Genomic DNA, 13,717 nt, shown 5'->3' with positions numbered 1-13,717 from the left:
AACAGCTTTGCTGACCTGGTTCTCTGGCTCTACAATGGCTCTGCTGGCCTGGTTCTGTGGCTCTAAAGTAGCTCTGCTAACCTGGTTCTCTAGCTCTACAGCGGCTCTGTTGACCTGGTTCTCTGGCTCTAGAGCGGCTCTGCTGACCTGGTTCTCTGGCTCTACAGCAGCTCTGCTGACCTGGTTCTCTGGCTCTACAGCAGCTCTGCTGACCTGGTTCGCTGGCTCTACAGCAGCACTGCTAACCTGGTTCTCTGGCTCTACAGCAGCTCTGCTGACCTGGTTCTCAGGCTCTACAACAGCTCTGCTGACCTGGTTCTCTGGCTCTACAACGGCTCTGCTGACCTGGTTCTCTGGCTCTAAAGCAGCTCTGCTGACCTGATTTTCTGGCTCTACAGCAGCTCTGCTGACCTGGTTCTCTTGCTCTACAACGACTCTGCTGACCTGTTTCTCTGGCTGTAAAGCAGCTTAGCTGACCTGGTTCTCTGGCTCGAGAGTAGCTCTGCTGACCTTGTTCTCTGGCTGTACAGCAGCTCTGCTGACCTGGTTCTCTGGCTCTATAGCGGCTCTGCTGACCTGGTTCTCTGGCTCTGAAGCAGCTCTGCTGACCTGGTTCTCTGGCTCTAAAGCATCTCTGCTGACCTGGTTCTCTGGCTCTGAAGCAGCTCTGCTGACCTGGTTCTCTGGCTCTACAGCAGCTCTGCTGACCTAGTTCTTTGGCTCTAGAGCAGCTCTGCTGACCTGGTTCTCTGGCTCTACAACGGCTTTCCTGACCTGGTTCTCTGGCTCTACAGCAGCTCTGCTGACCTTGTTCTTTGGCTCTACAACGGCTCTGCTGACCTGGTTCCCTGGCTCTAAAGCAGTTCTGCTGACCGGGTTCTCTGGCTCTACAACGGATCTGCTGACCTGGTTTTCTGGCTCTAAAGCAGCTCTGCTGACCTGGTTCTATGGCTCTAGAGCGGCTCTGCTGATCTGGTTCTCTGGCTCTACAGCAGCACTGCTGACCTAGTTCTCTGGCTCTACAGCAGCTCCGCTGACCTGGTTCTCTGGCTAAACAACGGCTCTGCTGACCTGGTTCTCTGGCTCTACAGCAGCTCTGCTGACCTGGTTCTCTGGCTCTAAAGCAGTTCTGCTGACCTGGTGCTCTCCCTCTAAAGCAGCTCTGCTGACTTGGTTTCTCTGGTTCTACTGCAGATCTGCTGACTTGGTTCTCTGGCTCTAGAGCAACTCTGCTGACCTGTTTCTTAGGCTCTAGAGCTGCTCTGCTGACCTGGTTTTCTGGCTTTGAAGCAGCTCTGCTGACCTGGTTCTCTGGCTCTATAGCGGTTCTGCTGACCTGATTCTCTGGCTCTACAGCTGCTCTGCTGACCTGGTTCTCTGGGTCTAGTTCTGTGGCTCTACAGCAACACTGACGACCTGGTTCTCTGGCTCTAAAGCAGCTCTGCTGACCTGGTTCTCTGGCTCTAGAGCAGCTTTGCTGACCTGGTTCTCAGGCTGTACAACGGCTCTGCTGACCTGGTTCTCTGGCTCGAGAGTAGCTCTGCTGACCTTGTTCTCTGGCTGTACAGCAGCTCTGCTGACCTGGTTCTCTGGCTCTATAGTGGCTCTGCTGACCTGGTTCTCAGGCTCTACAGAAACTCTGCTAACCTGGTTCTCTGGCTCTACAGCAGCTCTGCTGACCTGGTTCTCAGGCTCTACAACAGCTCTGCTGACCTGGTTCTCTGGCTCTACAACGGCTCTGCTGACCTGGTTCTCTGGCTCTAAAGCAGCTCTGCTGACCTGATTTTCTGGCTCTACAGCAGCTCTGCTGACCTGGTTCTCTTGCTCTACAACGACTCTGCTGACCTGTTTCTCTGGCTGTAAAGCAGCTTAGCTGACCTGGTTCTCTGGCTCGAGAGTAGCTCTGCTGACCTTGTTCTCTGGCTGTACAGCAGCTCTGCTGACCTGGTTCTCTGGCTCTATAGCGGCTCTGCTGACCTGGTTCTCTGGCTCTGAAGCAGCTCTGCTGACCTGGTTCTCTGGCTCTAAAGCATCTCTGCTGACCTGGTTCTCTGGCTCTGAAGCAGCTCTGCTGACCTGGTTCTCTGGCTCTACAGCAGCTCTGCTGACCTAGTTCTTTGGCTCTAGAGCAGCTCTGCTGACCTGGTTCTCTGGCTCTACAACGGCTTTCCTGACCTGGTTCTCTGGCTCTACAGCAGCTCTGCTGACCTTGTTCTTTGGCTCTACAACGGCTCTGCTGACCTGGTTCCCTGGCTCTAAAGCAGTTCTGCTGACCGGGTTCTCTGGCTCTACAACGGATCTGCTGACCTGGTTCTCTGGCTCTAAAGCAGCTCTGCTGACCTGGTTCTATGGCTCTAGAGCGGCTCTGCTGATCTGGTTCTCTGGCTCTACAGCAGCACTGCTGACCTAGTTCTCTGGCTCTACAGCAGCTCCGCTGACCTGGTTCTCTGGCTAAACAACGGCTCTGCTGACCTGGTTCTCTGGCTCTACAGCAGCTCTGCTGACCTGGTTCTCTGGCTCTAAAGCAGTTCTGCTGACCTGGTGCTCTCCCTCTAAGGCAGCTCTGCTGACTTGGTTTCTCTGGTTCTACTGCAGATCTGCTGACTTGGTTCTCTGGCTCTAGAGCAACTCTGCTGACCTGTTTCTTAGGCTCTAGAGCTGCTCTGCTGACCTGGTTTTCTGGCTTTGAAGCAGCTCTGCTGACCTGGTTCTCTGGCTCTATAGCGGTTCTGCTGACCTGATTCTCTGGCTCTAGAGCAGCTTTGCTGACCTGGTTCTCAGGCTGTACAACGGCTCTGCTGACCTGGTTCTCTGGCTCGAGAGTAGCTCTGCTGACCTTGTTCTCTGGCTGTACAGCAGCTCTGCTGACCTGGTTCTCTGGCTCTATAGTGGCTCTGCTGACCTGGTTCTCAGGCTCTACAGAAACTCTGCTGACCTGGTTCTCTGGCTCTACAGCGACTCTGTTAACCTGGTTCTCTGGCTCTAAAGCAGCTCTGCTGACCTGGTTCTGTGGCTCTACAGCAGCTCTGCTCACCTGGTTCTCTGGCTCTACATGAGCTGTGCTGACCTGGTTCTCTGGCTCTACAGCAGCTCTGCTGACCTGGTTCTCTGGCTCTATAGCAGCTCTGCTGACCTGGTTCTCTGACTCTACAGCAGTTCAGCTGACCTGCTTCTTAGGCTCTAGAGCAGCTCTGCTGACCTGGATCTCTGGCTTTGAAGCAGCTCTGCTGACCTAGTTCTCTGGCTGTATAGCAGCTCTGCTGACCTGGTTCTCAGGATCTATAGTGCCTCTGCTGACCTGGTTCTCTTGCTCTACAACGGCTCTGCTGACCTGATTCTCAGGCTCTAGAGCAGCTCTGCTGACCTGGTTCTCTGGCTCTACAATGGCGTTGCTGACCTGGTTCTCTGGCTCTACAGCAGCTCTGCTGACCTGGTTCTCTGGCTCTACAACGGCTCTGCTGACCTGTTTCTCTGGCTGTAAAGCAGCTTAGCTGACCTGGTTCTCTGGCTCTACAACAGCTCTGCTGGCCTGGTTCTGTGGCTCTAAAGCAGCTCTGCTGACCTGGTTCTCTGGCTGTACAGCGGCTCTGCTGACCTGGTTCTCTGGCTCTAAAGCAGCTCTGCTGACCTGGTTCTCTGGCTCTAGAGCGGCTCTGCTGACCTGGTTGTATGGCTCTACAGCAGCTCTGCTGACCTAGTTCTCTGGCTCTACAACAGCTTTGCTGACCTGGTTCTCTGGCACTACAGCAGCTCTGCTGACCTGGTTCACTGGCTCTACAACGGCTCTGCTGACCTGTTTCTCTGGCTGTAAAACAGCTTTGCTAACCTGGTTCTCTGGCTCTACAATGGCTCTGCTGGCCTGGTTCTGTGGCTCTAAAGTAGCTCTGCTAACCTGGTTCTCTAGCTCCACAGCGGCTCTGTTGACCTGGTTCTCTGACTCTAGAGCAGCTCTGCTAACCTGGTTCTCTGGCTCTACAGCAGCTCTGCTGACCTGGTTCTCTGGCTCTACAACAGATCTGCTGACCTGGTTCTCTGGCTCTACAACGGCTCTGCTGACCTGGTTCTCAGGCTCTACAGCAGCTCTGCTGACCTGGTTGCCTGGCTCTAAAGCAGCTCTGCTGACCTGGTTCTCTGGCTCTAAAGCATCGCTGCTGACCTGGTTCTCTGGCTCTGAAGCAGCTCTGCTGACCTGGTTCTCTGGCTCTACAGCAGCTCTGCTGACCTAGTTCTTTGGCTCTAGAGCAGCTCTGCTGACCTGGTTCTCTGGCTCTACAACGGCTTTGCTGACCTGGTTCTCTGGCTCTACAGCAGCTCTGCTGACCTTGTTCTTTGGCTCTACAACGGCTCTGCTGACCTGTTTCTCTGGCTCTAAAGCAGCTTTGCTGACCTGGTTCTCTGGCTGTACAACGGCTCTGCTGACCTGGTTCCCTGGCTCTAAAGCAGCTCTGCTGACCTAGTTCTCTGGCTCTACAGCAGCTCCGCTGACCTGGTTCTCTGGCTAAACAACGGCTCTGCTGACCTGGTTCTCTGGCTCTACAGCAGCTCTGCTGACCTGGTTCTCTGGCACTAAAGCAGTTCTGCTGACCTGGTGCTCTCCCTCTAAAGCAGCTCTGCTGACTTGGTTTCTCTGGTTCTACTGCAGATCTGCTGACTTGGTTCTCTGGCTCTAGAGCAACTCTGCTGACCTGTTTCTTAGGCTCTAGAGCTGCTCTGCTGACCTGGTTTTCTGGCTTTGAAGCAGCTCTGCTGACCTGGTTCTCTGGCTCTATAGCGGTTCTGCTGACCTGATTCTCTGGCTCTACAGCTGCTCTGCTGACCTGGTTCTCTGGGTCTAGTTCTGTGGCTCTACAGCAACACTGACGACCTGGTTCTCTGGCTCTAAAGCAGCTCTGCTGACCTGGTTCTCTGGCTCTAGAGCAGCTTTGCTGACCTGGTTCTCAGGCTGTACAACGGCTCTGCTGACCTGGTTCTCTGGCTCGAGAGTAGCTCTGCTGACCTTGTTCTCTGGCTGTACAGCAGCTCTGCTGACCTGGTTCTCTGGCTCTATAGCGGCTCTGCTGACCTGGTTCTCAGGCTCTACAGAAACTCTGCTGACCTGGTTCTCTGGCTCTACAGCGACTCTGTTAACCTGGTTCTCTGGCTCTAAAGCAGCTCTGCTGACCTGGTTCTGTGGCTCTACAGCAGCTCTGCTCACCTGGTTCTCTGGCTCTACATGAGCTGTGCTGACCTGGTTCTCTGGCTCTACAGCAGCTTTGCTGGCCTGGTTCTCAGGCTGTACAACGGCTCTGCTGACCTGGTTCTTTGGCTGTAGAGCAGCTCTGCTGACCTAATTCTCTGGCTGTATAGCAGCTCTGCTGACCTGGTTCTCAGGATCTATAGTGCCTCTGCTGACCTGGTTCTCTTGCTCTACAACGGCTCTGCTGACCTGATTCTCAGGCTCTAGAGCAGCTCTGCTGACCTGGTTCTCTGGCTCTACAATGGCGTTGCTGACCTGGTTCTCTGGCTCTACAGCAGCTCTGCTGACCTGGTTCTCTGGCTCTACAACGGCTCTGCTGACCTGTTTCTCTGGCTGTAAAGCAGCTTAGCTGACCTGGTTCTCTGGCTCTACAACAGCTCTGCTGGCCTGGTTCTGTGGCTCTAAAGCAGCTCTGCTGACCTGGTTCTCTGGCTGTACAGCGGCTCTGCTGACCTGGTTCTCTGGCTCTAAAGCAGCTCTGCTGACCTGGTTCTCTGGCTCTAGAGCGGCTCTGCTGACCTGGTTGTATGGCTCTACAGCAGCTCTGCTGACCTAGTTCTCTGGCTCTACAACAGCTTTGCTGACCTGGTTCTCTGGCACTACAGCAGCTCTGCTGACCTGGTTCTCTGGCTCTACAACGGCTCTGCTGACCTGTTTCTCTGGCTGTAAAGCAGCTTAGCTGACCTGGTTCTCTGGCTCGAGAGTAGCTCTGCTGACCTTGTTCTCTGGCTGTACAGCAGCTCTGCTGACCTGGTTCTCTGGCTCTAGAGCGGCTCTGCTGACCTGGTTCTCTGGCTCTACAACGGCTCTGCTGACCTGTTTCTCTGGCTGTAAAACAGCTTTGCTGACCTGGTTCTCTGGCTCTACAATGGCTCTGCTGGCCTGGTTCTGTGGCTCTAAAGTAGCTCTGCTAACCTGGTTCTCTAGCTCTACAGCGGCTCTGTTGACCTGGTTCTCTGGCTCTAGAGCGGCTCTGCTGACCTGGTTCTCTGGCTCTACAGCAGCTCTGCTGACCTGGTTCTCTGGCTCTACAGCAGCTCTGCTGACCTGGTTCGCTGGCTCTACAACGGCTCTGCTGACCTGTTTCTCTGGCTGTAAAACAGCTTTGCTGACCTGGTTCTCTGGCTCTACAATGGCTCTGCTGGCCTGGTTCTGTGGCTCTAAAGTAGCTCTGCTAACCTGGTTCTCTAGCTCTACAGCGGCTCTGTTGACCTGGTTCTCTGGCTCTAGAGCGGCTCTGCTGACCTGGTTCTCTGGCTCTACAGCAGCTCTGCTGACCTGGTTCTCTGGCTCTACAGCAGCTCTGCTGACCTGGTTCGCTGGCTCTACAGCAGCACTGCTAACCTGGTTCTCTGGCTCTACAGCAGCTCTGCTGACCTGGTTCTCAGGCTCTACAACAGCTCTGCTGACCTGGTTCTCTGGCTCTACAACGGCTCTGCTGACCTGGTTCTCTGGCTCTAAAGCAGCTCTGCTGACCTGATTTTCTGGCTCTACAGCAGCTCTGCTGACCTGGTTCTCTTGCTCTACAACGACTCTGCTGACCTGTTTCTCTGGCTGTAAAGCAGCTTAGCTGACCTGGTTCTCTGGCTCGAGAGTAGCTCTGCTGACCTTGTTCTCTGGCTGTACAGCAGCTCTGCTGACCTGGTTCTCTGGCTCTATAGCGGCTCTGCTGACCTGGTTCTCTGGCTCTGAAGCAGCTCTGCTGACCTGGTTCTCTGGCTCTAAAGCATCTCTGCTGACCTGGTTCTCTGGCTCTGAAGCAGCTCTGCTGACCTGGTTCTCTGGCTCTACAGCAGCTCTGCTGACCTAGTTCTTTGGCTCTAGAGCAGCTCTGCTGACCTGGTTCTCTGGCTCTACAACGGCTTTCCTGACCTGGTTCTCTGGCTCTACAGCAGCTCTGCTGACCTTGTTCTTTGGCTCTACAACGGCTCTGCTGACCTGGTTCCCTGGCTCTAAAGCAGTTCTGCTGACCGGGTTCTCTGGCTCTACAACGGATCTGCTGACCTGGTTCTCTGGCTCTAAAGCAGCTCTGCTGACCTGGTTCTATGGCTCTAGAGCGGCTCTGCTGATCTGGTTCTCTGGCTCTACAGCAGCACTGCTGACCTAGTTCTCTGGCTCTACAGCAGCTCCGCTGACCTGGTTCTCTGGCTAAACAACGGCTCTGCTGACCTGGTTCTCTGGCTCTACAGCAGCTCTGCTGACCTGGTTCTCTGGCTCTAAAGCAGTTCTGCTGACCTGGTGCTCTCCCTCTAAAGCAGCTCTGCTGACTTGGTTTCTCTGGTTCTACTGCAGATCTGCTGACTTGGTTCTCTGGCTCTAGAGCAACTCTGCTGACCTGTTTCTTAGGCTCTAGAGCTGCTCTGCTGACCTGGTTTTCTGGCTTTGAAGCAGCTCTGCTGACCTGGTTCTCTGGCTCTATAGCGGTTCTGCTGACCTGATTCTCTGGCTCTACAGCTGCTCTGCTGACCTGGTTCTCTGGGTCTAGTTCTGTGGCTCTACAGCAACACTGACGACCTGGTTCTCTGGCTCTAAAGCAGCTCTGCTGACCTGGTTCTCTGGCTCTAGAGCAGCTTTGCTGACCTGGTTCTCAGGCTGTACAACGGCTCTGCTGACCTGGTTCTCTGGCTCGAGAGTAGCTCTGCTGACCTTGTTCTCTGGCTGTACAGCAGCTCTGCTGACCTGGTTCTCTGGCTCTATAGTGGCTCTGCTGACCTGGTTCTCAGGCTCTACAGAAACTCTGCTGACCTGGTTCTCTGGCTCTACAGCGACTCTGTTAACCTGGTTCTCTGGCTCTAAAGCAGCTCTGCTGACCTGGTTCTGTGGCTCTACAGCAGCTCTGCTCACCTGGTTCTCTGGCTCTACATGAGCTGTGCTGACCTGGTTCTCTGGCTCTACAGCAGCTCTGCTGACCTGGTTCTCTGGCTCTATAGCAGCTCTGCTGACCTGGTTCTCTGGCTCTACAGCAGCTCAGCTGACCTGCTTCTTAGGCTCTAGAGCAGCTCTGCTGACCTGGATCTCTGGCTTTGAAGCAGCTCTGCTGACCTAGTTCTCTGGCTGTATAGCAGCTCTGCTGACCTGGTTCTCAGGATCTATAGTGCCTCTGCTGACCTGGTTCTCTTGCTCTACAACGGCTCTGCTGACCTGATTCTCAGGCTCTAGAGCAGCTCTGCTGACCTGGTTCTCTGGCTCTACAATGGCGTTGCTGACCTGGTTCTCTGGCTCTACAGCAGCTCTGCTGACCTGGTTCTCTGGCTCTACAACGGCTCTGCTGACCTGTTTCTCTGGCTGTAAAGCAGCTTAGCTGACCTGGTTCTCTGGCTCTACAACAGCTCTGCTGGCCTGGTTCTGTGGCTCTAAAGCAGCTCTGCTGACCTGGTTCTCTGGCTGTACAGCGGCTCTGCTGACCTGGTTCTCTGGCTCTAAAGCAGCTCTGCTGACCTGGTTCTCTGGCTCTAGAGCGGCTCTGCTGACCTGGTTGTATGGCTCTACAGCAGCTCTGCTGACCTAGTTCTCTGGCTCTACAACAGCTTTGCTGACCTGGTTCTCTGGCACTACAGCAGCTCTGCTGACCTGGTTCACTGGCTCTACAACGGCTCTGCTGACCTGTTTCTCTGGCTGTAAAACAGCTTTGCTAACCTGGTTCTCTGGCTCTACAATGGCTCTGCTGGCCTGGTTCTGTGGCTCTAAAGTAGCTCTGCTAACCTGGTTCTCTAGCTCCACAGCGGCTCTGTTGACCTGGTTCTCTGACTCTAGAGCAGCTCTGCTAACCTGGTTCTCTGGCTCTACAGCAGCTCTGCTGACCTGGTTCTCTGGCTCTACAGCAGCTCTGCTAACCTGGTTCTCTGGCTCTACAACAGATCTGCTGACCTGGTTCTCTGGCTCTACAACGGCTCTGCTGACCTGGTTCTCAGGCTCTACAGCAGCTCTGCTGACCTGGTTGCCTGGCTCTAAAGCAGCTCTGCTGACCTGGTTCTCTGGCTCTAAAGCATCGCTGCTGACCTGGTTCTCTGGCTCTGAAGCAGCTCTGCTGACCTGGTTCTCTGGCTCTACAGCAGCTCTGCTGACCTAGTTCTTTGGCTCTAGAGCAGCTCTGCTGACCTGGTTCTCTGGCTCTACAACGGCTTTCCTGACCTGGTTCTCTGGCTCTACAGCAGCTCTGCTGACCTTGTTCTTTGGCTCTACAACGGCTCTACTGACCTGGTTCCCTGGCTCTAAAGCAGTTCTGCTGACCTGGTTCTCTGGCTCTACAACGGCTCTGCTGACCAGGTTCTCTGTCTCTAAAGCAGCTCTGCTGACCTGGTTCTATGGCTCTAGAGCGGCTCTGCTGATCTGGTTCTCTGGCTCTACAGCAGCACTGCTGACCTAGTTCTCTGGCTCTACAGCAGCTCCGCTGACCTGGTTCTCTGGCTAAACAACGGCTCTGCTGACCTGGTTCTCTGGCTCTACAGCAGCTCTGCTGACCTGGTTCTCTGGCACTAAAGCAGTTCTGCTGACCTGGTGCTCTCCCTCTAAAGCAGCTCTGCTGACTTGGTTTCTCTGGTTCTACTGCAGATCTGCTGACTTGGTTCTCTGGCTCTAGAGCAACTCTGCTGACCTGTTTCTTAGGCTCTAGAGCTGCTCTGCTGACCTGGTTTTCTGGCTTTGAAGCAGCTCTGCTGACCTGGTTCTCTGGCTCTATAGCGGTTCTGCTGACCTGATTCTCTGGCTCTACAGCTGCTCTGCTGACCTGGTTCTCTGGGTCTAGTTCTGTGGCTCTACAGCAACACTGACGACCTGGTTCTCTGGCTCTAAAGCAGCTCTGCTGACCTGGTTCTCTGGCTCTAGAGCAGCTTTGCTGACCTGGTTCTCAGGCTGTACAACGGCTCTGCTGACCTGGTTCTCTGGCTCGAGAGTAGCTCTGCTGACCTTGTTCTCTGGCTGTACAGCAGCTCTGCTGACCTGGTTCTCTGGCTCTATAGCGGCTCTGCTGACCTGGTTCTCAGGCTCTACAGAAACTCTGCTGACCTGGTTCTCTGGCTCTACAGCGACTCTGTTAACCTGGTTCTCTGGCTCTAAAGCAGCTCTGCTGACCTGGTTCTGTGGCTCTACAGCAGCTCTGCTCACCTGGTTCTCTGGCTCTACATGAGCTGTGCTGACCTGGTTCTCTGGCTCTACAGCAGCTTTGCTGGCCTGGTTCTCAGGCTGTACAACGGCTCTGCTGACCTGGTTCTTTGGCTGTAGAGCAGCTCTGCTGACCTAATTCTCTGGCTGTATAGCAGCTCTGCTGACCTGGTTCTCAGGATCTATAGTGCCTCTGCTGACCTGGTTCTCTTGCTCTACAACGGCTCTGCTGACCTGATTCTCAGGCTCTAGAGCAGCTCTGCTGACCTGGTTCTCTGGCTCTACAATGGCGTTGCTGACCTGGTTCTCTGGCTCTACAGCAGCTCTGCTGACCTGGTTCTCTGGCTCTACAACGGCTCTGCTGACCTGTTTCTCTGGCTGTAAAGCAGCTTAGCTGACCTGGTTCTCTGGCTCTACAACAGCTCTGCTGGCCTGGTTCTGTGGCTCTAAAGCAGCTCTGCTGACCTGGTTCTCTGGCTGTACAGCGGCTCTGCTGACCTGGTTCTCTGGCTCTTAAGCAGCTCTGCTGACCTGGTTCTCTGGCTCTAGAGCGGCTCTGCTGACCTGGTTGTATGGCTCTACAGCAGCTCTGCTGACCTAGTTCTCTGGCTCTACAACAGCTTTGCTGACCTGGTTCTCTGGCACTACAGCAGCTCTGCTGACCTGGTTCTCTGGCTCTACAACGGCTCTGCTGACCTGTTTCTCTGGCTGTAAAGCAGCTTAGCTGACCTGGTTCTCTGGCTCGAGAGTAGCTCTGCTGACCTTGTTCTCTGGCTGTACAGCAGCTCTGCTGACCTGGTTCTCTGGCTCTAGAGCGGCTCTGCTGACCTGGTTCTCTGGCTCTACAGCAGCTCTGCTGACCTGGTTCTCTGGCTCTACCTCAGCTCTGCTATCCTAGTTCTCTGGCTCTACAGCAGCTCTGCTGGCCTGGTTCTCTGGCTCTACAACGGCTCTGCTGACCTGTTTCTCTGGCTGTAAAACAGCTTTGCTGACCTGGTTCTCTGGCTCTACAATGGCTCTGCTGGCCTGGTTCTGTGGCTCTAAAGTAGCTCTGCTAACCTGGTTCTCTAGCTCTACAGCGGCTCTGTTGACCTGGTTCTCTGGCTCTAGAGCGGCTCTGCTGACCTGGTTCTCTGGCTCTACAGCAGCTCTGCTGACCTGGTTCTCTGGCTCTACAGCAGCTCTGCTGACCTGGTTCGCTGGCTCTACAGCAGCACTGCTAACCTGGTTCTCTGGCTCTACAGCAGCTCTGCTGACCTGGTTCTCAGGCTCTACAACAGCTCTGCTGAACTGGTTCTCTGGCTCTACAACGGCTCTGCTGACCTGGTTCTCTGGCTCTAAAGCAGCTCTGCTGACCTGATTTTCTGGCTCTACAGCAGCTCTGCTGACCTGGTTCTCTTGCTCTACAACGACTCTGCTGACCTGTTTCTCTGGCTGTAAAGCAGCTTAGCTGACCTGGTTCTCTGGCTCGAGAGTAGCTCTGCTGACCTTGTTCTCTGGCTGTACAGCAGCTCTGCTGACCTGGTTCTCTGGCTCTATAGCGGCTCTGCTGACCTGGTTCTCTGGCTCTGAAGCAGCTCTGCTGACCTGGTTCTCTGGCTCTAAAGCATCTCTGCTGACCTGGTTCTCTGGCTCTGAAGCAGCTCTGCTGACCTGGTTCTCTGGCTCTACAGCAGCTCTGCTGACCTAGTTCTTTGGCTCTAGAGCAGCTCTGCTGACCTGGTTCTCTGGCTCTACAACGGCTTTCCTGACCTGGTTCTCTGGCTCTACAGCAGCTCTGCTGACCTTGTTCTTTGGCTCTACAACGGCTCTGCTGACCTGGTTCCCTGGCTCTAAAGCAGTTCTGCTGACCTGGTTCTCTGGCTCTACAACGGATCTGCTGACCTGGTTCTCTGGCTCTAAAGCAGCTCTGCTGACCTGGTTCTATGGCTCTAGAGCGGCTCTGCTGATCTGGTTCTCTGGCTCTACAGCAGCACTGCTGACCTAGTTCTCTGGCTCTACAGCAGCTCCGCTGACCTGGTTCTCTGGCTAAACAACGGCTCTGCTGACCTGGTTCTCTGGCTCTACAGCAGCTCTGCTGACCTGGTTCTCTGGCTCTAAAGCAGTTCTGCTGACCTGGTGCTCTCCCTCTAAAGCAGCTCTGCTGACTTGGTTTCTCTGGTTCTACTGCAGATCTGCTGACTTGGTTCTCTGGCTCTAGAGCAACTCTGCTGACCTGTTTCTTAGGCTCTAGAGCTGCTCTGCTGACCTGGTTTTCTGGCTTTGAAGCAGCTCTGCTGACCTGGTTCTCTGGCTCTATAGCGGTTCTGCTGACCTGATTCTCTGGCTCTACAGCTGCTCTGCTGACCTGGTTCTCTGGGTCTAGTTCTGTGGCTCTACAGCAACACTGACGACCTGGTTCTCTGGCTCTAAAGCAGCTCTGCTGACCTGGTTCTCTGGCTCTAGAGCAGCTTTGCTGACCTGGTTCTCAGGCTGTACAACGGCTCTGCTGACCTGGTTCTCTGGCTCGAGAGTAGCTCTGCTGACCTTGTTCTCTGGCTGTACAGCAGCTCTGCTGACCTGGTTCTCTGGCTCTATAGTGGCTCTGCTGACCTGGTTCTCAGGCTCTACAGAAACTCTGCTGACCTGGTTCTCTGGCTCTACAGCGACTCTGTTAACCTGGTTCTCTGGCTCTAAAGCAGCTCTGCTGACCTGGTTCTGTGGCTCTACAGCAGCTCTGCTCACCTGGTTCTCTGGCTCTACATGAGCTGTGCTGACCTGGTTCTCTGGCTCTACAGCAGCTCTGCTGACCTGGTTCTCTGGCTCTATAGCAGCTCTGCTGACCTGGTTCTCTGGCTCTACAGCAGCTCCGCTGACCTGCTTCTTAGGCTCTAGAGCAGCTCTGCTGACCTGGATCTCTGGCTTTGAAGCAGCTCTGCTGACCTAGTTCTCTGGCTGTATAGCAGCTCTGCTGACCTGGTTCTCAGGATCTATAGTGCCTCTGCTGACCTGGTTCTCTTGCTCTACAACGGCTCTGCTGACCTGATTCTCAGGCTCTAGAGCAGCTCTGCTGACCTGGTTCTCTGGCTCTACAATGGCGTTGCTGACCTGGTTCTCTGGCTCTACAGCAGCTCTGCTGACCTGGTTCTCTGGCTCTACAACGGCTCTGCTGACCTGTTTCTCTGGCTGTAAAGCAGCTTAGCTGACCTGGTTCTCTGGCTCTACAACAGCTCTGCTGGCCTGGTTCTGTGGCTCTAAAGCAGCTCTGCTGACCTGGTTCTCTGGCTGTACAGCGGCTCTGCTGACCTGGTTCTCTGGCTCTAAAGCAGCTCTGCTGACCTGGTTCTCTGGCTCTAGAGCGGCACTGCTGACCTGGTTGTATGGCTCTACAGCAGCTCTGCT

The sequence above is a fragment of the Triturus cristatus genome, chromosome 1_1, assembly GCF_964204655.1.
Source record: "Triturus cristatus chromosome 1_1, aTriCri1.1, whole genome shotgun sequence".
NCBI lineage: Eukaryota > Metazoa > Chordata > Amphibia > Caudata > Salamandridae > Triturus > Triturus cristatus.
The sequence above is the reverse complement of the archived record's forward strand: the minus strand, read 5'-3'. Positions refer to the sequence as shown.